Source organism: Leopardus geoffroyi, chromosome C2, assembly GCF_018350155.1.
Source record: "Leopardus geoffroyi isolate Oge1 chromosome C2, O.geoffroyi_Oge1_pat1.0, whole genome shotgun sequence".
NCBI classification, from domain to species: Eukaryota; Metazoa; Chordata; class Mammalia; order Carnivora; family Felidae; genus Leopardus; species Leopardus geoffroyi.
The window spans coordinates 44,984,334-45,008,094 of record NC_059333.1 but is presented as its reverse complement, the minus strand read 5'-3'; the positions used below and the strand labels follow the sequence as shown (position 1 = coordinate 45,008,094).

Here is a 23,761-nt window from a genome sequence, read left to right as displayed (position 1 = left end):
AGCCTGATGCGGGGCTCGAACTCACTGACCGCGAGATCGTGACCTGGCTGAAGTCGGACGCTCAACCGACTGCGCCACCCAGGCGCCCCCACAAGTAGATTTTTAAATCTGTTGCCTACAATCAAAGTTCATAGACTTTTCAGTGATTCTGTCTCATTTTGGGGACTTAAATAAATGTTTTTAAAGAAATTCTGAGTAAATGATAAATATGGAATGGAGTTGGAAACCTCTAGCTAAGAGTCTTCAGCCCTCTTATCAGCTTTGCTTTAGGCCAAATTAGAGTTTGGAGGTGTGGTCAGAAGAAATACCTGTTTGATTGTGGTTCTTGCTAAGTGTGTATTTGAAACCAGCAGATGGAAGAAGTACTCCTTATCTTGTAAAGACTTAGATTCCGAGGAGTTCAGAGAGTAACCACCTTAGCTCCAGTCCTGGCCATCACCTCATGTTCTTGTTTCTGAGTTATGATAATGAACTAAACATCTTTTACTGTCTCTTAGAATTTACTAATTTAATCTTTAGTGTTGATGCCTTCCCAGGGAGGTTCTAATAAATTGAATTAATTTTATCAGATACCATAGGCTCAATGGTTTTGAAGGAAACCTCATGTAAGAAATAAGACAATTGTAAAAGGGACTATGCAACAGTTAAAAAAGACTTAATCAGGGGCGCCTGGGTGGCGCAGTCGGTTAAGCGTCCGACTTCAGCCAGGTCACGATCTCGCGATCTGTGAGTTCGAGCCCCGCGTCAGGCTCTGGGCTGATGGCTCAGAGCCTGGAGCCTGCTTCCCATTCTGTGTCTCCTTCTCTCTCTGCCCCTCCCCCCTTCATGCTCGGTCTCTCTCTGTCTCAAAAATAAATAAACGTTAAAAAAAAAAATTAAAAAAAAAAAAAAAAAGACTTAATCAGAAAAGATTAAGGGTAGAAAGATGATAGTATATTTCTAAGCAATGGTGATTACAGTTTAGGAGGCTAAACTCTTACCTCCTTCATGACGATTTTCATGATATAGCCTTCATATTTTCAGACATACTATTATTTATTAATATTTACTTTGATCATGTTTAATTTGTAATTTTAAAATTAGGAACTTTATTTTAATGTATAAAACATTACAGTTTCATGGGGCACCTGGGTGGCTCAGTCGGTTGGGCGTCCGACTTCGGCTCAGGTCATGATCTCACAGTTTGTGGGTTCGAGCCCCGTGTTGGGCTCTGTGCTGACAGCTCGGAGCCTGGAGCCTGCTTTGGATTCTGTGTCTCCCTCTCTCTCTGCCCCTCCCCTGCTCACACTCTGTCTCTCTCTCCTTCAAAAATAAATCAACATTTAAAAAAATTTTTAAAAACATTACAGTTTCGTTAGAGATTGTAAATAATTTCATTTTTACTTTTTAATCTACAGATATTAATTAGTGCTTGAAACTATCCCATTTTCCTTTCTTTTTGTGGCATAAGGGAGACTGAATTTCTTAGGTGCCTTGCTATTAGGTAGGACCATGTGCCTAGTTATAAAATATATAATGAAAGTGGAAGTGACATTTCCCAAATTTTTCTTTTTCCTCACTGTATCTAGTGTGTTGGGCTTTCACTGAAATTCTCAAGATCAAAACAAACTAATTTACTGAGTCACCTTAAAGAGGACAATTGTGTGGGCCAGTAAAAACTTGTTAAAAATTCAATAATATAACTTCTGTTTGTTTTATCCTGTAATATTTTGAGGTTGTTTCAGTATACCTTAGCCTAGCCTGCCTCTTACTAAATATATAATGTACAGAATTACTAATAACTTTTCAGGAATTCACTTTTTCCTTATATTTAGACTTTTATGTGTGCAACACAGTGAAGTTCTCTGTTTCTTCCAATTTATTGTTAACCTATTCCTGTGTTGATGATACGGTATTCAAGCTAAGAAAATTTTATTAAATTCCTTTGGGGGTTCATTGAATTTATAGAGTTGAAATTTTTGAATATTTGCATTGATATTTGTTTTAACATTTTCTCTTATTTAAAGGGAATATCTTGGGGCGCCTGGGTGGCGCAGTCGGTTAAGCGTCCGACTTCAGCCAGGTCACGATCTCGCGGTCCGTGAGTTCGAGCCCCGCGTCGGGCTCTGGGCTGATGGCTCGGAGCCTGGAGCCTGTTTCCGATTCTGTGTCTCCCTCTCTCTCTGCCCCTCCCCCGTTCATGCTCTGTCTCTCTCTGTCCCAAAAATAAATAAACGTTGAAAAAAAAAAAAAATTTTTAAAGGGAATATCTTATCCTCATGTTGTATAGAAGTGCAATGAAAAGATTCTCAATATATATGGTATAAAATTCTAATTAATTAAAGGCAATGATAATCATAGCTTCATTTATTGAATATACTGTACACCAGATGTTACTAGTGCTTTACATATACTAGCTTATTTAACCCCACCCTGTGATGTAGACACTATTATCTCTATGATATACATGAGGAAACTGAGGAACAAATATATTAATTTATTTACTGCTATGTCCTGAATGTTTTTGTCCCTCCAAAATTCATCTCTTGAAATCTAATCCCTAGCATAAAGGTATTAGAGGTATTGGAAGTAGGGTCTTTGGAAGTTTATCATGTCATGAGGGCAGAGCTCTGATGAGTGTGATTAGTGCCTTTATAAGAAGAGGCCAGAGGGGCTCCTGGGTAGTTCAGGCAGTTAAGCATCTGACTCTTGATTTTAGCTCAAGTCATAATCTCACTATTTGTGAGATCAGGTCCTGTGTCAGTCTCCACACTGACAGCATGGAGTCTACTTGGGATGTTTTCTCTCCCTCTCTCTCTGCTCCTCCCCCACTCACACTCACATGTTCTCTCTCTCTCTCTCTCTCTCTCTCAAAATACTTAAACTTAAAAAAGAAAAAAGAAGAGGCCAGAGGGCCAGTTTGCTCTCTTTCTACCATGTGAGGATACAACAGGAAGTCAGCAGTCTGCAATCCAGAAGAAGGCCTTCACCAGAACCTGATCATACTAAAACCCTGATCTCTACTTCCAGCCTCTAGAACTGTGAGAAGCAATTTTTTCTTATTTCTAAGTGTAAGTCTTTACACTTTGTTATATCACTTCAATTGACACACTTTGCCAAGGTCAGCCATTAAACAGCAAAAGCAGAATTCACACACAGAAAAGATTCCGGAGACTAAGATTTGTATGTTATGTTGAGTTTCTAAAAATGAGTACAAAAACCTTACTTATTTAATAAATAAATAAGTTTCGTCTTTAAAAAAAAAAAATCAGTCAGTAGATTTATTTGTCAAGATACAGTAAACAAGCCTCATATTTTTTGGCTCAGAAAACTTAAAAGTCCAGGGAAACCTCTGACTTCAGGTATGTCTAGATTCAGACTAGAGAGATATGATCAGGGCTTAGTCTCTCCTTCTCAACTTCTTGGCTGTATTTTCTCTGGATTCATTACATTTTCATGCAAGTTTATTCTGGGATCAAAGAGGAACACTGTAGGTCATATCCTCTTTTCCATGTAGTGAGAGTCTATTCGAGTGTCTTCCTCAAAAGACTAATCTTTTTTTTCTCCTAGAAGCACCAGTAAAGATTTCCTTGGTTGTATCAGTAGCATAATCTGCTGATAGGCTAACGTCACTCAAGAACCTCATTCTCTTCCCTCTCTGGAGCCAAGGGTCAGGGCCATCTCTGAAACCTGGTGGCTGAGTAAGAAAAAGTGAATTTGTCAATAGGAAATTCAAATATCAGTGATGGAAGAATAGAGAAACCTGTCAAGGAAGAGCCAGCAGCTGTCTATACCAGAAATTTTGCTTGTTTTAAAAAATTTTATTCCATTTCAACACTTAGAAAAAGCTAAATTAATGGATAATCACTTTTTAAAATGTGATTTTAGACTCTTGGTTAGAGTTTCCATTTCATTTTTGTAGCCATTGTTTATGCAAAACATCTTTTAAAACACTCAAAATGAATTAATATTTCACAATGTAAAGTGCCAGAAAAACTCAATAATTCAAAATAAACATCCATGTGTGCATTTCTAGAATGTCTGTCATGTTGGCATTCAAATACAGGGATGGTTTCCTTGATTTCCCAAATTATTCATACATATGGGATAAGCCAGCATAATCATACTAAAAATATACCTAGACAAGTCTAACAAAAATTAAGATAGAGGTATCAAAATGATTAGGCCTCTTCTCTCTTCTTATGAGAACAAAAGTTATGAAGCTAGTCATAATACAAATATTAGTGTTTAGTATTATTCTTCTTTAAATATAGTGATAGGAGGAGTAGAAGAGGGGGGAAATTCAGCATAGATTGAATGCCTGTTGTTTTTCAGATTCAGTAATATGTAGTGTGGTATGCAAATTCATGTATATCTCATTATAAACTCACACCAGTTCTGTGGAAGTTGGTATGATTATTCCTGTTATACAGTTGGAAAATTATATCTCAGTGAGTTATACAGTCGGCTAAAATGAACAAACTAAACAGTTGTAGATCAAACATTTAAAAGTAAGTCTCTAGAAAACCAAAGTTCTTTTAAATTCTATCCAATCATTCATTCACACATCTATCTATTTAGTTATTTTTGGCTGATTAGCTATTTGGTCAGAATCTGAAATAAGTTAGGAAAAATGATTGCTAAACTCTCATTCTGTTGTAATATATGCATTGCATTGGAAAATTAATTTTTATGGGAATAGTACTTCTTATAAACAGTGACCTACAGATGCTATGTTCTAGATTTATAGACACATTAGTTCGGCAAATATTAAAATAATAAAATCACCAGACTCTTGGGAGAAACTATGAAATTATATATGCTAATTTAATAGCTCAGTTTCTGAAGTGAATACTATTCTGTAACAGTCAGCTGTTGTAATAATATTGCTGCATGACCAGCCACTCCCAAACTCAGGAGATTTGAATACTAATTATTTAATTTTACACCCAGTGGTCTGTGAGTTGGTTGCTACTCATCTGATCTAAGCTTGACTAGCTCAGCTCCAAACTCTGAGTTGGGTTCAAGTCTGTTCCATGTATATCTAATTCCACTGGGACCAGTGCTACCTGGAATCTATACAAGAAAGGTGACTGAAAGTTCCTAATGCCTCTTAAAACATTGGATCATAAATCTTTCCTCATTCAGGCAAGTCTACTCATTGATTGAAATTAAACAAAGTAGGGGTGCCTGGATAGCTCAATCAGTTGGGCGTCCGACTTCAGCTCAGGTCATGATCTCACAGTTTGTGAGTTTGAGCCCCGCATCAGGTTCTGTGCTGACAGCTCAGATCTGTGTCTCATTTTCTCTCTGCCCCTCCCCCACTTCTGTTCTGTCTCTCTCTGTCTCTCAAAAATAAATAAGTGTAAAAAAAATTTAGAAATTAAGCAAAGTGTTCACATGAAGGGGATACCTTACATGATGATGCTTGTGGTCCTCATGTGCTACCTCAGACTGTTTTCATTGCTTCTAGTGGAATAACTAGGTTAAATCTTTGTAAACCCTAAAGAGAGGGGTACTGTCACTACTGCTGAAAGAAAGTGATCATTCAATGAAAGTACTACTGCCTCTGGCTAACATACTTGCAATAACCAACATAATGTATTTGGGAATATGGCTTATAGAGATACTGGAGGACCAGGGAGGAAAAAATTTATAGTTGGATAAAATAGAGATTTTTAAAAATGATTCTAGTCTCTGATAACTCTGGAAAAGGAACATGTTTTATATGTATATGCTGTTGGCTGTTGAAATGGGACAATTGGAAATTTAAATTGGAAAAAATAGAAGGCTATGGTTAAATGGGTGGGATTGCAGAACTGCCTTGGTAGTGTATTGAGGAAGGGCTCAAAATGTTCAGAAAATTAGACTTGATAGAATTGACTTATTATATAAGACCAAAAAATGTACCATTTGATTCTTTTCCCTAGGAAGGCCCAGAGAATTTGCCCATGTCTAAAATTATAAAATGTGTGAATAGAGTAGGGATACTCCGTTGCATTGTTGAGTAGCTCAGTGGTGTATTTCTTCTGTAGGCCAGGGTTGAGGATAGGAAATGTTACGGAATGCGGCTCTCCATTGTCATTGTGGCTTGTAAGTTTACAGAATAGCAGAGACCAGATGATAGCATTTAATTCAGTGGCTAGGTGAACATAATTGCGTAATGTCTGTAAGATCAGAAAGGCCTTGACATTAGCTAATAGTTCCTAAGGACAAGATAGATGAACAGTCATGAAGTATGTTGCTTGACTTATATAATGCAAAGTGATCAAGACAAGCAGAAGGTTGACGTCAGATAACAAAATAGAAAATCACAGTCTCTTAGTTTGCGGAACTGAGTCAGTTCTTAGACGTACAAAGTCCATTGATTAAAAGGGAAACTGTGACCATTGAAATAGAAGCCTGAAATGACATACAAATATATTCAGTAGTTCTTCACCCAATGCTTTGCCAAATGGACATAAATATATTTACAGAAAAACTAGAAATATAAAAGGAAAGAGAGATACTAATATCTTTTTAAGGTCTTTGGATACTGTATATTAGTTGACATTGACAACAGAGAACACAAAATGCCATCATATCCCCTTGTTAAAATGAGGTTGTAAAAAGTCTAGATGATAAATGAAAACCTGGCCTCAGTTCATGTCATAGTGGCCACAGATCTATAGTGTGGTCACTTGCTGGGTTCCAGAGTGCAAAATTAGGCTGGATATAATTTTTGGCTGGTAGGCTACTTGTATTGGTTCTATACCTTGTAAAGTAAGAGCTATTATAGAAGGAAAGTCTGAGAAAAAGCAAATGACTCCATTGCTACCGGAAAAGATAGTAAATAAGAGGCCATATTGGAACCCAGGAAGACGCATAAAAGTACATGGCACACTCAAAAATTTGAAGGACTCAAGTGGTACTCTTAATTATTTAAAGAAGGTATCCCTAATAAAAATTTTAATTCACTGTAATGACACCTGAGAAAACCATAAGTACCATGGTCACTGCTGATGGACTATCATAAATTGAACCAAGGGTAGTGTAATCAGTCTCTGTGAGGAGGTGGTATCTTTACTAGGACAGACCAACATAGCCTCTGGTACATGGCTAGTCCTGTTGATATGGAAAATGTATTATTTTTTATCTTGGTCAAGGAGGAGGAACTAATGCAGTTTACATTTATATTGAACACAGAGCTTTAGGACTGTGCTAATCTCTTGCTCTTTAACATAGTAGACACAATATACATAGAAGGGATCTTGAATGTATTGACATTCTAGAGAACTTCATGCAGGTTCACCATTTCAATGCCAGTATTTTCACTGGATCTATAGAGCAGGCAATTGGACCTTTGGATGGTTAATATAAGTATCCTACCACATTTATTTAATATATACTAGCTGTATCACAAGTATGTCTACATGATTACTCTCAAACAGGCTTACTCCCCTAATGAACCAGTATAAAATGATTAAAAAGTAAAATAGTCAATAGCATATAGTAAAATAGGTGAAGGAGATAAGAGGTACAAACTTCCAGTTATAAAATGAAAGTCACAGAGATAAAGAGTAGAGCATAGGGAATATAGTCAATACATTTATCATAGTGAGCACTGAGTAACATATAGAAAAAAAAAAGGAATATATATATATATATATATATATATATATATACATATATATGCTTGAGGAAAGTCTCTGTTCTTTTCTCTTCTTACTTAACGACCCACAGATATTTTAAACATTTTAAGTTTATTTATTTATTTTAAGGGAGAGAGAGCATGAGTGGGGAGGGGGAGAGAAAGAGGATGAGCGAATCCCAAACAGTCTCCATATTGTAAGTGCAGACATGAGGCTCGATCCCACAAATGGTGAGGTCATGACTTGAGCTGAAATCAAAAGTCAAAAGCTTAACCAACTGAGCCACCCAGGCACCCCATTGATACAGATACTTTAATCTATGAGTTAGATTGCCAAATAATATACATACTCTAGAAGTTTTGACTATGTTCTACTTTCTTCTGTCTAATGTTAACATTACTCACATAGATAATGTGAAGCCTTGTTTTAATACAGAGTAGAATTTTGGACATAATTTATGATAAAGCACCCTTCAAAATAATTATTTATGTTGATCTGAATTCACACTTAGCTTATAAAACACATGCATTATCATTGTACTTAAGCCATGTGTTATAAATTAGTGGTAAATAATGGTATTTGGTGGTTCATTGGAAAATGGATTCTTTGTCCAAATTATGCTTTAATAAGTTATATTACATTAGTAAAAATCAAAATTAATTTTTAATAAAAGTCTACAGAATAATACATTGAAAAATGTTATAATTTTAGACATGTGGTACTTTAGTGTAGCTGTCTATCACTACAGAATTCATAATAGAAACGTAGTTAGGCTTCTAAGATTGAAGAGGCAGAACCTTGGAGAATTCTCTCAGGATTTCAGCAAATATTGACCATTAGCAAATTCTCCCAACCTGAAAATTTCATTATGACTATTCAAGACATTTTTATAAAGCTATATAGTTATTAAAGCAGCACTGTGAATAAAAATGTCCCAGTGAATAAAAGTCTCTCACTGATATAATTCCTTCTATGTGCCTGTATCATTCAGAATTCTTGGTTGAGAACAATAGAGACAAATTCTGTTTGAATTCAGCAAAAAATGAATTTATTGAAGGGATATCAAATAGCTCTAGGAATCAATGGAAAGGCAAGAGGATTAGGCTCAGAAAACCACTAGGATCTGAGAATCTAGTTTGCACAGACAGCCAAATAATAGTTTTTTGAATGCTTGGCTGGGTGGGCAGTCAATATGGTCAAACTCTCAACTCCATGCTGGCCCTACTTTTGCCACAGTCACCATACTGAGTCATTCTTTGACTATTATTTTTGTGTTATGCATTATTTCTTCAATATATAAATTCCTGAGAGGTTTATCTGAGGGCCTAGTCATGTTCTGGCTGCCATAAAATAGAAAGGCATAACATGGACAAATAAATATACAGTTTTCTGATCTTTTCAAAACATCAGCTTGTTTGATTGAATTGCAACACAAGTGACAGATGTCCCTTACAGATATGTCAGAAAGGAGAATTTCGCCACCCAAATAATTCAGGTAGCTGACATTATGCTCTGAATGACACCACATTATGTAGGTCTAGAATTGTCTTCTTGGTACTAAATACTAAATACCATTTGTGTTGGTGGCACACAGAAGCTGGTTATCATCATGAGGTCTGACACTGAATGAATCTCTTATCTGGAAGTTAGGATAAGAAAAAGTGACAGTTTATTATATTAAAATGTAGAACAATATAATTTTATAAGTGAGCATAACTGGTTGACATCATTTACTATTTTATTATATTTTCTATTTTGGCATACCCTTTTCGATTTTTTTCTTAACTAATAGTACTATTGTAGGGTTCATATTAATCTTATGAGTCAATATTAAATCATGAGCAGGTATTCACATAATTTTTTTTAATTTTATTTTTTATTTTTTTAAAATTTACATCCAAATTAGTTAGCATATAGTGAAACAATGATTTCAGGAGTAGATTCCTTAATGTCCCTTACCCATTTAGCCCATCCCCCCAGCATAATTTTAAATAAGAGATAAGTATTATAGTAATGATTTACATCTAGAATTATATTGATGAAATTCTTTTTTTTTTTTTTTTTTCAACGTTTATTCATTTTTGGGACAGAGAGAGACAGAGCATGAACGGGGGAGGGGCAGAGAGAGAGGGAGACACAGAATCGGAAACAGGCTCCAGGCTCTGAGCCGTCAGCCCAGAGCCTGACGCGGGGCTCGAACTCCCGGACTGCGAGATCGTGACCTGGCTGAAGTCGGATGCCTAACCGACTGCGCCACCCAGGAGCCCCGATGAAATTCTTTATAAAGAGAGGGGCCTAAGTAAAAGTTACCATGATACTTAAAGCTTGGTCTATATAGGAATATAGTCCATTTATTCTGTATCTAATTAATACAATTCTGTGATACAATGGGCTCAGATCAAACACTTAAGCAATAGTTCCATCAACGTAGAAGATGCAAAGCTGCTGCTTTTTGGGCCCAAGGCTATCCCATATGGTTGTACAGTTTGTTAATAGAACAAAGGAACCTGGCTGAGAGAACTAGCAAAGGCTGACCTGTATCCCACTGTTTGCAAAGTCATGTCTGTCTGAGGAACATTCATTTGACCCAAGTGGGAGGTGTTGAAATCATTCCAGGGTACTCTATGTACCAGTGGTGGACTAACAACTTGGGCTTCTCCCCAAGGTGTGAACTAATTTCATGTGGGTTGTGGCTGGACAAATAAGCGTGTCAGGATTCCTTCCCTTTTTGCATGATGTTGACGTTTGACAGAGATCCATGATAAAAAATTTTGTCCTAAGTGACTCCTTTGACATTAGCAAAAGAGTTCTTTTACAGTTGATCCTTTCCAAATGAGACATTGATAGAATGATATTGATTTATGTAAATGAAAACATTTGTGTGATCCTTAGAGAGGTTCTTTTATTTGACTTGGTGCCTCTGCTCCAGAACATGGGGACTAATTTTTTCCCTTTCATGATTTCCTGAAAGCAAAGTAACAATTCCAAATCTGTCAAAAGAGAGAATTGTGATTTTTTAGTGGAAAGGACCTTGTTTCAGCAGAAATAACTTTACATATCAGTGAATATATATAGTCTTACTTTTTGTTGGTCTTTGCAGACTTGAAAGTATAGCATTTTTCCTTCTTTCAGCATTGCTGCACAGCCTTCTATGATCTGATATCTGTGATCTGATATATTCTGCTAGAGTAGAATCAAGAAATGAATGGTTCTCTAATTTTAAGTTGAAACCCAAATCCATAGTCTTAGGTTTGGTGGCTCTAATATTTTCTTTGAAAATAGCAAGGCTGCTGTCCAAAAGACTTTCAAAATGAGCCGTATTTCCTCTTTCAAATGTTTGGAAGCAAGGAGAAAAGCAATGGTGAAATCATTTGCCCCTCAACTTTTGTGAAGAGGTAAAATATTAATATTACACAATTCTGGGAGACCTATAAAGACTATGAGGGAAACGTACTTAAGAAACAATTATTTCCTGACTTTTACCTTCTGTTAAGTCATCTGACAAGGCTTATTTTGTTGTTTTTGTAACCCCTGAAGTATTTAACCATTTTTTCCTTAATGGGATAAACAGCAGGATAATAGTGCCATGCAATGAGACCCTGTGTGCTGGGGGGACAGTTTTAAACATTTGGAATATGACTTACAGATCACTCCAAAAAGAAACTAACTTATTCTAAAAAACAAAAACAAAAACAAACAAAAAAAACCACTTTTTTATCTTATGTTGGACTGGCAATCAAGCTAATAAATTTCTTTTACTTTTAGCAGTAATAAGAAGTAAAGAAGTAATTTTGGAATCTCAAATTACTCAGAGTGAAGCACACATAAAGGCATTAATAAACAAATGCAAATATATGCATCTGGGTGACACAGCCTTCTATAAGAGCAAATTGTGGGATATCTCTAATTGAAAATGAGTATCTTAGGTCATGGAATTGTCACAGATTTTCAAAATTCTAGTTATGCATTGAATTGACTTGGAGAACTCAAAGATTCTGACCTCTTAGAACTTATAATCCAAACAGACTACTAAAATAGGTGGTAGAAACAGATGTAAAAATAATTCAAACTGTATAAAAATATTAACATATAGCAGAAATATGTTTTATATTTATATCACATGTATACGTGTGGTGTTTCACAGAATCTTTTTGCTATATAATATTAGCATACTTATATGAAGGTGCAATTACTTGATGTATACCTACTCATTTCTTTTGAAAAGAATCTAGAAAAATCATTTTCCTCTATAATTTTTCTTTTTCTTTTTTGCTATACAAACCTGTTTTATTTTTGATTTTGTTTATTTTGAAATTTTTGATAGTAAAAGGTTTTTTTTCCCCCAATTCTATGTCTTTATTTAAAAGAAGTCAAGGACAGGGGGCCTAGGTGGCTCAGTTGGTGAAACATCTGACTTCGATTCAGGTCATGATCTCATAGTTTGTGAGTTTGAGCCCTGCATTGGGCTCTGTGCTGCTGGTTCAGAGCCTGGAGCCTGCTTCAGATTCTGTGTTTCCGTCTCTCTCTGCCCCTCCTCTGCTTATGCTGTGTCTGTCTGTCTCCCAAAAAATGAATAAACATTAAAAAAAATTAAAAAAAAAAGAAGGCAAGGACAGCCCCACTCCCTAAATATCCCCTGAGACAGACATGCTTGAAGGTAAGGTTATGAGAGGTCAAGTGGATAGGTAGAAACTGGAAAAGGGCAATCCCAGGGCAGGTGGGCATTTACCTGAACATGTGAAAAATCCTCAAGGATGAAAGGAGGCAGAGCACAGTACACCCCACTACTGTGCCCAAACATATGTTAATGGGGCCCTAGAGGTACAGACACCTAGCCAACAGGTGGAACTGAATCCCTGAACTGAATCACTGAATCCCTGACCTCTTACACAGAACATTTTGGGGTTTCACTATTTCTTGGGAAAACAGAATGTAGTGATTGTAGGTTCAGGAAAAGGCGCTGCCACATGGAGATGTAAATAGGGATGTGAGTGCTCTTCCTTGCATGGGGTTGTTGTGATGACAAAGGAAGTAGGACAGTGGGGAATCCTGCCCAATCTAGGCTCATCACTGTGGGTGCTGTAGCAGAGGGCCAGCAGAAAGAGGTATGATCCCCATTAGGCCAGTGGGACACTGAGCCTTCAACCTAACTGGAGGTGGCCCTGGGGGATGGGGTAGGCTCAATTTATTTCCTGTTTCTGCTTCAGTACAATACTTTCTCCAGATATGCATTCAGAAATATCCTAGTGGGGTTTAGCTTTTCTCAAATGACACAGAACTTCGAAAAGGCTAGATAGATTTTCCCAAAAGTCCTTCAACATACAGCTGTGGGCCTTGACCGAGGGGGAGCTGGACCTGAACTGTCTTCATGATGGTCTCCTAAGCCAGTCAGTAGTCCAGCCATGGCACATCCTTGCATATAACTCGTACATAATGATATTCATGTAGCAGCTGTGCCTCTGGAAGCAAGAACTCAACAGGATGTCATCCCCTGGAGGAAGTACACCTCCACAGGGCAGTAGGCCACCATCTTGGGGTGGGCTCCCACAATGACCTTCAGTTCTAGCAAGGCCTCTTTGGTCTTCTCTCTGGGGATGACCCTATCCTGGACATGCTGCTTTAAGAGGCACTCGTAGGTGAAGATCTTATGGCCGAGGTTGCTTCTCTCCTTCTTCCACGTGAACAGGAGCCAAAAGGGATGATTTATCCATCCCACAAGACCCTGCAGGAAGGCACTGATCCAGAGCAAGAACTCTAGTAAAGAGAATCTGATAACATAGTTCCAAAACCAGTTGGCTGAAGAGGAGGGAGGCTTGTTGGTGTGGTCCTGGTGGATGACACCGATCTTCTCACGGTATGGGAACCAGAGGAAAGCAAAAGTATTCAGATTTCTTCAGGTGACTGTGTAGGTTGTCAAGAACCTCTTTCAGGGTTGAGGCAAATGAGGTCTCCTGCAACTGGGACTGGGGTGAAGGTGAGGATGACTCCAAGGGAGCCCGGGTGCACCTGCACACCCTGGAACATTTCTGCATTGCTGGACTCGGAACACTCAAGAATGGTCCCATGGACCGTTAGCAGGGTCAGTGCCACCACCTGAGTGGCTGGGATGCCATGTTGGATCCTGTATTGTGTGTTCTGGACCCAATGATGATCCATACCTTTATGTCTGACAGGGCTATCAAGTTGGACAAGGCTAGGCTATGTTTGCCTATCTGTGGGTGCAGGTCAGCTGGGAGGCCTGGCAGCTGGCCTCTACATTTCTTTAAACAAAGATCACATTTCTTTTTTTAGGAAAGGTCAAAGTTAAATGATTAACTCATAAAGAGCTTGATAGCAGATTCAGGGCCTATTTATTGACCTAACCTGAGGAGGTTCTTCACATTCCTCATTTTCCCCCAACAAATTGGTCCTTACCCTTTTTCTTTATTTTCTTCCTACCCTTCCAGTAATATATTATTATGTCCAATCTTGAAAGCAAATACCACAAATATGAACTATTACTAGGCTTATTACTATTGCAGGCATCACAGAGGAATGCAGAGTCCCTATTTAAATGCAGCGTCCTCGATTTTCATGCATTCTCTTTCTTACCTCCCCACGTAATGATCACACACATGGTTGCAAAAATGCAATTGGTTTAAATGAACAGCACCAACAGGAATGGAAAAAGAAGAAGCAGGATATTATGGATGCAGAATGGAAAAGGGGTGGAAGGTTTTTGTTCTGTCTCTGTGGCAGTAAAGATGAGTGAAGTATTTCCCAATAATTGATAATTATTTTTGTAGTGTCATCATGCTGTCTTTCCCTTCTATGCAGACTTGAGCCATTGCCATTGCAACTAGCATTGCATTTTATCAGGAAAATAAGGAGAAGGAATCACAAATATTAAGAAACTAGATTGAATAAGTTGAAAACGGGGACCAGAGCATTCTTTAATTGACCTTCTGTTTCCCCTATCTCTGGAATTAAAATTCAGTGGGTTAAGACTCTGAAAGAAAAAGAAATAGTACATATAATTACATTTAATCAATTCCAAAATTTCCCATAAAAATAACCAAATGTTACTTTCATAAGACCATTTATTTTCAGAAGAAATTTTAAAAATTGTAGAAAATTCACATTCAGTGCTTAAATGTTAAAATTCTGATTTCTATCTTTCAAAGGGTGATGAAAAAATTAATGAAAGTAACCATGGATGCTGCCAGATTGGAGTCATCTGTATGTGTGTATATGTGTATATATATACATATATATGCAAATTATATCTTCTTAATCATTAGTGTAGTCATAATTTATAGAAGTTTACAACTAAAATGATTGTTTGCAGGTATGTGAATACATAAAAGGGCTTATAAGCTGTTGTATGCTGGCTCCCCAAATATCACCAACACAAGCTCTTCATAAGACAGATTTGAGTTCATTGCTTACCATGGTAAGAGAGAAAACCATCTCAACAGAACTTTGTGAATGCCCCATGGAGGGTAGACAAGATTCAATTTTATTGAGTATTTGCAGTTTGATTTAAGGTGGTATTTCCATGTGGAGAATGAGGAGGATTGATTAGGAGGATTGATTGAGGAGGATTAGGTAAGAATCAGGGTATATCTGTCTAGGATTGGTAGAAATAGCAAAGCAAGGATTTGAGAGCTAAATGTTCAGAGTCGTAAAAATGTAAACTGTTGATGATTATATTGAAGAATTTATGAGTCTTTCATGAAATTCCTCCTGTAAACAATAAATATATTTTCCTGTATAAGAAAGAGTCTTATGGAATAGTAAAGTTATGCTAATGAAGGTAACGGAATAATAAAATCATGTTATTATAGAAAATATGTTGTGAGAGAGGATAGTTTCAATCCTCAGTGTCCAAACTGTAATTGTTACCCATCATTTCTTATATATGTTTTATTATTTTCTAATATGCCTGAAACATCCTTTCTAAATCCGTATTTATTTGCTTATTTACTTATTTGAAGTATAGTTGACATATCATTATACATTAGTTTCAGAAATGCCTAAATCATTCTTACTGTTATATTTGAAGCTGCTATCAAGCTTATGTGGTATGAAGCTTATATGATGTTGCTTTCTCTCATTAGAAAAGAACACAAAATCACAAAATAATTAGTTACATGGTTTTGAATGTTGTCTTTACTGGTGATATTTATATTTCGTTACTGTCAGGGTAAATCCATTTCTGAGTAGAGTGATGCACAATAGTTAGAATTGTCCACTTGGGTTGCACCTTTATAAACGTAGAGTGAAGAGCTCCACCTAGGGAGAATGTAGGATGGTTGAAAACACAGGGCTTGCATTAGCCTTGGGAAAAAATAATCTAAGATATTTCAAAGATGTAGAAAAATTATGTCAAAGCTAAAGTGCAGGAGCAATTTAGAGTGTATTGGTCTCAGAGTCAGAATTGAAAGATGAAAACCAATTGACAAGCACAATGGCCACAGGTCAGACTGGGCAGGAAATCAAGATCAGAAAATCTTAAGAAAAGTGAAGACAATAAATTTGTTATTTGAACAAGCAGTGTGAGCTGTAGAGATTGAGGAAGGAGAATTAGAAATTCCTTTTAGGACAATCTCTTTGTGGTCTTTATACAACATCATGAAGACCTTGATCCTAAGGTCAGACCAAGCTCTGGTCTTGATATCTCCATTATGCTTCAAGACAAATAATGAACCAGCTTTACTTCCCTGGATTTTAACTGGTGTTTTCCAAATTTAAGTCTTTTTTTATATCATCTTTACAACTTTAACACTGTCCAAGTATTTCCTGTCAGAGTGTTTAGTTTTCACTAAATCAACTAACTTTTTAAAACATAGATAAGTATTTTTAAAAAATTTGTGTCATTATTTTTAGAAACATTATCACTTACTATAATAGAAGATAACTATGCAAGATAAATTCTAAGCAAACAAGATTTTAAAATTCCAGTCAAATATTGTTGCCTAACAAAGGCCGTAATAGCAAAGCCTGCTTTCTCTTCCATAAAAGGAGATTAGCAAGTATAAATGAGGTATAAAAAACATAACAACAGCACATTGACATTATCTTTGATGTAATCAGAAGATTGATAGTTGTGTGGATAGCTTTTGTCTATGTATTTCAGTGTTACTTAATGCATGTCAATTTTATGCACATGTCTCTCATTGCAAAAAAAAAAATTTTTTTTTTGTAAAGTGTCACTGCATTATCAAGCGATAATAGCACAGTAAAATTTTAACCTCTCCACAAAATAATGTACTTTCCTTCATGCTTATAGCCCATATGGCTACCAGAGACATGATAATTTTCCCTGAGCTAACAAAATAAGTGATGTCAAATCACAGACACTACTTCTGGTTTTACCCTTCAAAGATGCATTTCTCCGCATATAGCATTGACAGGTAGGGGGTAAGAAAAATGTGATAATTGAGCCCTACTCCTGCTGTTACATGAAACAATAGTCAATGAATATTTATTGTGCATCTATTATGTTGCAAGCATTAGCAATATAGCAAAGACTAAAACTGAAAAAATGCCTGCCTTATATACGACATTGACATACAGCCACAAAACAGACAATAAATAAATATCAAATGAATAAAACACATAATAAAATTTAATACATATTAATATAATCACATAAATATGTATGTAATAAACTACAAAAAATAAATATAAATAAAATGATGGATGCCAACGCTGATGTTATATAATATCATTACTGTATAGTGCAATTATGAGGATCAATATCTACCCCAGACAATTTTGTACAATCTACATTATTCCAAACACTATCTTCTTTTAGCCCCATATCTAATAATGTCATGTGCTGATTGACATGATTTGCAAAAAGTGTTTGCCTGCATGAGGCTAAGGATATATGCTGAGTTCTACTGCAATTACATCTCTAGAAAGACAAGTGTTTGAGTCCGTATCTTAATGTACTCACAAGTTGATCTTAGAATCTTCTGCTTCTGTCTCCCCCCATCTTTTAAGACTCCCTGGGATTTAAACTCTTAAAAGTAGGAAATCTTTCTCATTTATATTTGTATTCCTAATAAATAGAAAATAAAGCTCTTGCCACGCTATAGGCCATTAATAGTCTTTGAATAAAGAAGTGAAGGAAGAATAATGATCTATATTACTTGAGTGAGGTCAAAACTTCACTGTAGACAAGTAGAGTAAATTATTTAGGCCTCATTAAACTACAAATGCCCCAGAATGTTCGAAAACTGAATGATTTTCAAGTCCAAATGTCCACTGCTGTGCCTCTGAACTCATGGAGATATTGTCTTTGGAAATCAAATATTGCACTGCCCAAGGTCAGAGTGTTTCCAAAGCAGCTGGTAATCAAACCATGCTTTTATTTTATATGCTGTATTTTATAGCATGCTTTTAATTTGAGGGTAAAGAAAAAAAGGTAAGGAGTATGAATCCTAGGTCTTTAGAAGAGACATGTGGGAACATGTAATAGTAGCTCAGTCTTATTGCCTAATATCCAATCTTTGGTCAGATGGTTTCCTTACATATCCCATGATTACATGGCCCAACATATTAACTGAGAATTCTTCACTCCAAATGCATCATTTGGTTCTACAATTTTGTCTGTTCCCATCTGACTGTGACATCAACATATAACTCCTCACTTGATCTTAGTTTGAAAGCGATACTCTGGTGCACTTGGTGATTCTTTTCTCTTATGTCCTATTTGCTTTTCTCCCAATTTCATATCCTAATGCTTATCTTTGCTAATCTTCAACACTTGCATGTTATAACAGCCTATGGATGCCCCTCACTCATAGTGAGGCAGTGTCTTCTAAGGGCTTCTAGTTGAAGACTGCAACACAGGCAGAGGATTAGGTCTTCTGGGTTTTCATAGAGGTCTAATTACTTCTTGTGGCTGACCTTTATTAGTAAGTATCAATTAGTGTGGTTTTTTCCTTGATTCTAATCTCCTTGATGTTTTGCTGGAGTATAGAAAGATAATTTGAGGTTAACAGTTGACTTCAGGATGTGTTTGCTTCCTAATCCCATCCTCAGAGACATCCTTTGTAGATTTGATTACTGACATTTACAACAATCTTTGAACTCTGGTAATGTCAGATAAAAGAATTTAACATTAGCTCCTGATTACTGAGAATAAGTTTTTCAGGGCTTTCTTTTCCTGTAGATCATAACCACAAAGTTTTAGTATCTGCCTTAAAACAAACACGTATTTTCTTGTTTTTATAGAAAAAAAAATTAAAGGATCCGTAGTTTGGGAGAAAGATGTCTTTTATCTCTCTTCCATTAAAACTTGTGGTTTTTTTTTTTTTTTTGGTTAAGAACTTTCAGGCTTTGTAAATCCTTCATAAATTTTCAGAATGTACGTATTACATATTTATATACAAATATACTGTGTATAAATATTTATAAATATTTTCAATTTGAAGTTATTTGTTATTTTCTCCATGGAAGGAGAATGAATTGATAGAAGAAATGCACATAACTGTAGCTGTAATGTCAGCATAATATTCACATATTTGGCAAATTCCTTCGTATTTTAGAATAGAGCCCATGTGGCAGAGTATAAGTGCTTAGATAGGTAAGAAAGAATTCTGAATTGGAGGAATGGGTATGATCTCTATAGGAACAAAGTGAAATATGGTATGATGGGATTAGACATTGTGCCGAGTTCAATAGTTATGAATAATGTTAATATTAATGGACATGAGCTGGCAGACTCATAGACCAACAGTTTTGTGGAGAGAAAGTAGAAGCACTCCTTGGCTAATAATTATTAAGATAGTAATGAACTCAAAGTTCCAGCTGAATGCTGGTCTCTATAAAGTAATTTTTTCTATCCTGAGCTTTATCACTGATAGTATCTGATATAGTGGAATTTCTGTATATGAAAAGATTATGTCTGTCCATATGGTTGGGGCAACTAGGGCACTGGTCTTGAAGTTGTGTTTACACAATAAGTATGCTATTTTTACTTATATTCTGCATTTGCTTGGGTATTGGTGTGTTTTGGGGGGTTCTTGTGAAGCTTATGGCAAAAGCTAAGTCCTTTCTAAGTTAGCCTCTGTGAGCCACCTGATCAGTCAATAAGGGAAGCATTCATTGCTGACTAAATTTAACAACCAGCCTAGTTCTGGTTGCAGTAGATACAAATAGTCCTAACTTTGCAGTTTGGATAAGAACAAATTTCATTCACAACACTTTAGTTAACCCCAGCCCTTTGAAAATATGATTCAAATTTCAGTTACTACAGTACATTATCTGTGAATCATCACATAAAGTACAAACATTGCTCCTACCTCTTCAGACCACAAATCTCTATGTAAATAATTGGTGCATATCAGAATCAGTGACCAATCACGTCACTTCTTTCAGAGTCTGTTAGTGATTGGCTACTGTGTGTGTGTTATTCAGTTCACACACAGAAAGCAAAGCTATAGTCACATTGCCTCTCTGTTTTCCCTGATAAACTCAGATGGCATTTTACAAGATGGATAATCAAAAGAGGAAACTGGCCAACAAAGATAATGCAGCAAAACAACAAAAAATGATAATGCTGGAAGTACAATATTGTATAAATAAAATTCTAGAAAAGCCTGAGAGCCTTTAGGAGAATCTAGTGAGGCAAACTCATCAATGAAAATGAAGAAAGTGGTTGTGATAAAAAGAATCAAAATATCTCAAAGGAACTGACACTGGCCAATAACTTCACATTTAAAGGAACTTTGAAGGTATTTCATGACATTGAAAATAGAAAGGATAAATGTTTGAAACTGATCAAAACTTAGAAGGGAATAAGACACTTTTCCAAGTCATAGAAAAGATACTTGCTCCATATTGTCAGATACATGATGAGAAGAATGCAAACACTATTCAAACTCCTGACATTTTTTTGTAAGAGTGAGTGGGGGCAGAGGGAGAAGGAGAGAGAGAATCTCAAGCAGGCTCCACATTCAGTGCAGAGCCTGATGCTAGGCTTGGTCCCATGACTCTGTGATCATGACTTGAGCCGAAATCAAGAGTCGGATGCTCAACAGACTGAGCCTCTTAGGTACCCCTTGATGTGTTTTTATGAAGAAATAAAAACACTTTAATTCTTAATGTTTTACAGCATATAAAATAAATATTAGTTTTACTATTTTTTTACTATTTTTTTTACTATTAGTTTACTATTTTTAAAGGTCATGGGCTTATGTACTGTAGTTTTCCCCATTTTTAGTAAGATCATTTAGCACAGTTAAGCTTGCAGAGTATTGTTCTACACTTTTACATACAGCAAGGACTGCTGATACTTTTTAAAATGTATAAATACTGGCTAATATCTGGTTTAAATTATATTACAAATTAAATCTTTTTCTTCCAAATCAAATATTAATAGCTAGTGTTAATGAGTTGGATATTGGCAGATAAATATCTGGAAGAAAACATATTAGAAATACCCCTATGTACTACAAGTACTGAAACAAATTACTATGCTTAACCTTGGAGAATACATTAAACGTAATTATGTTCTTTTTTTTTTTTTTCACTATTTCCCAACACAATTTGATTAAATAATTTACTTTTCCTTATGCACAATTTGAAAACACTGATGATCTTTCATAAACTAGGACAACAAATACATGCACTTAGTAATAATTTTCCATTTGTACTGTAACACAAGCTGTAGTGGCAAAATATAATTGAGGGATGAATACAAAATATAGCAACTTTTGTTACCCTCTGAAAACTATGCTATTATGTGACTTTTACTAATACCACTATTCCTACACCATTGCTGCAGCTATTTTTTCCCTTTCAAGTGGTAGATAATTCTATATTTTTCTCTGAATATCATTCTGATAGGAACACCAAAATAATCATCAAAAAATTCCAAATGGAAAAGGTCAAAGAAAAACTTCAAGAACATATACCTGAATTATGAATTCTTTTCCTAAATATCAGTTTAAATAGCCAAAGAAGCAAGGTTTTTCTGACTCTGAAACTTTCCCCACTATGAAATCCTCAACTCCATTCTCTACAGAGGCAAAGAACTAAAACAGCAACTTAAGCCTTTGTTTGTTAGAGTTAGAAAACTGCTTTTCTTTTTCTCTTTTCTTTCTTCTAAGATTGTATTTCTTTATTTTTAATGTTTATTTATTTATTTTTGAAAAAGAAAGACAAAAATAGTGAGCTCATGAGCAGGGAAGGAGCAGAGAGAAAGAGGGAAGGAGAATCGCAAGCAGACTCCACAGCATCTTTCCAGAGTCTGATGTGGGGCTGGATCTCATGAACTGCGAGATCATGACCTAGGCCAAAATCAAGAGTTGGATGCTTAACTGACTGAGCCACCCAGGTGCCTCTCAAGATTTTATTAAATTCAAGTTAGTTAACATATTGTACATAGTGTAGTATTGGTTTCAGGAGTAGAATTTAGGGATTCATCATTACATATAACACCCAGTGCTCATCCCAACAAGTGTCCTCCTTAATGACCAACACCCATTTAGCCCATCCCCCCACTGATCTCTCCTCCAGCAACCCTCAGTTTGTTCTCTTTATTTAAGAATCTCTTATGGTTTGGATCCCTCTCTCTTTTTATCTTATCTTATTTTTGCTTCCCTTCCCCTATGCTCATCTGTTTTGTTTCTCAAATTCCACATGTGTGACTGACTCATTTCGCTTAGCATAATACACTCTAGTTCCATCCGTGTCATTGAAAATGGCAAGATTTCATTCTTTTTGATGGCTGAGTAATACCTTTCTCCCTAATTCCAGACCTGATTCCCATGATGGAAATCAAGAACATCCAGAATTAGGGTAATGATTCTGAAGGGAACCAAAGTAGCTTCCACACTGCCTCTCAAAATTTGTTCCTAATCTTTGAGCCCAGTCTTCCAAAGCATCTGAGCAGTGATAGGAGCCATTCAAGGAAGTGTCCCCGTTCTTCTTGGATCATGATAGGCTTTGCCAGAAATCACATTGAAATTTTAAGATATATATGAGTTTATAGCTGTAAAAGAAAACTGCACTGAATTGCATATATAGTCTTTAGAATTTGATCCAGCTCCCTGTTTGTGTAGAACCTTTGACTCTTATTCTGTACTCTAAGTGTGCATGAAATGTCACCTTATGAACTGATCTAGTTCTATCCTGCTAAGATAGGCCTATCACATAAAATGCAGAATACTTAGTTAAATTTAAGTTTTAGATAAGCAACAAAATATTGTTAAGTATAAATATGTCTTATGGAACATTTAGGACATACTTATAATAAGACTTTGGGTTTGTTTTCACCAAGCCCTAGACTATTTGAGTAAAACAGACTCATACTTTTTGTTATAAACTTATTCTGATCACCTTGCCTGATTGAAAACACAGAACTACAGTGGTGCCTGACTGGCTTAGCTGGTGGAGCTTGTGACTCTTGATCTTGGGTTGTGGGTTCAAGCCCCACATTAGGTATAGAGATTACATAAATAAATCTTTAAAAAAAAAAGAAAACACAAAAATACAAACTGTGGTGAATTTGAGATGAAATAAATGTATAGGACCTCTCTCTCTCTTTCTCTGTAAGTGCAGGTGTATGTATAATATATATTATATAAGTAAGAACTAAAAGTATAAATTTTCTTTAAAGCGATGGTCATTTCAGATGATTTCTATATGTACATTCTAGTAGAAATTGTATGAGAAGGGGTTAAAAAAAAGGGGATAGGACCAGTGTAATAGCAATGAGGAAGAAGTGACATTTCTCTAAGTATATCCTTTTTTGTGGCTCTGGACTCTTAGAACCATAGTGCTGTAGCTCATAAATTTCTTTATGTTTCTAAGCAAACAAACAAAGCCAACCAGATTATTGGGGGAATAAAAACAGAATATGAACACTAAAAAATAAACCTAAGTAAATTGAAAATTAAAAACAAAACCACAGTTAAGTGGGTAGGGAAGTGGTGCCTGGGTGGCTGAGTCAGTTAAGTGTCCAACTTGAGTTCAGGTCATGATCTCATGGTTCATGAATTTGAGCCCACATTGGGCTCTGCTATCAGCATTGGGCTCTGCTATCAGCACAAAGCCCACCTTGGATCCTCTGTGCCCTCTTGTGCTCTCAATCTCTCTCTCTCACACAAATAAATAAACATGAAAAAAAAAACTACCAAAAAAAAATGAAGTGG

At 36.0% G+C, this 23,761-nt stretch overlaps 1 long non-coding RNA gene across 2 annotated transcripts in view; it reads left to right on the top strand.

Annotated features, from left to right (window-relative positions):
* LOC123610763 overlaps positions 1 to 23,761 on the top strand; it is a 156,079-nt gene that overhangs the window by 26,117 nt on the left and 106,201 nt on the right. For both annotated transcript variants that reach the window (XR_006718287.1, XR_006718288.1), the window contains one exon: positions 2,874 to 3,020. This is a non-coding gene — a long non-coding RNA (uncharacterized LOC123610763). The remainder of the gene's footprint in view (positions 1 to 2,873; positions 3,021 to 23,761) is intronic.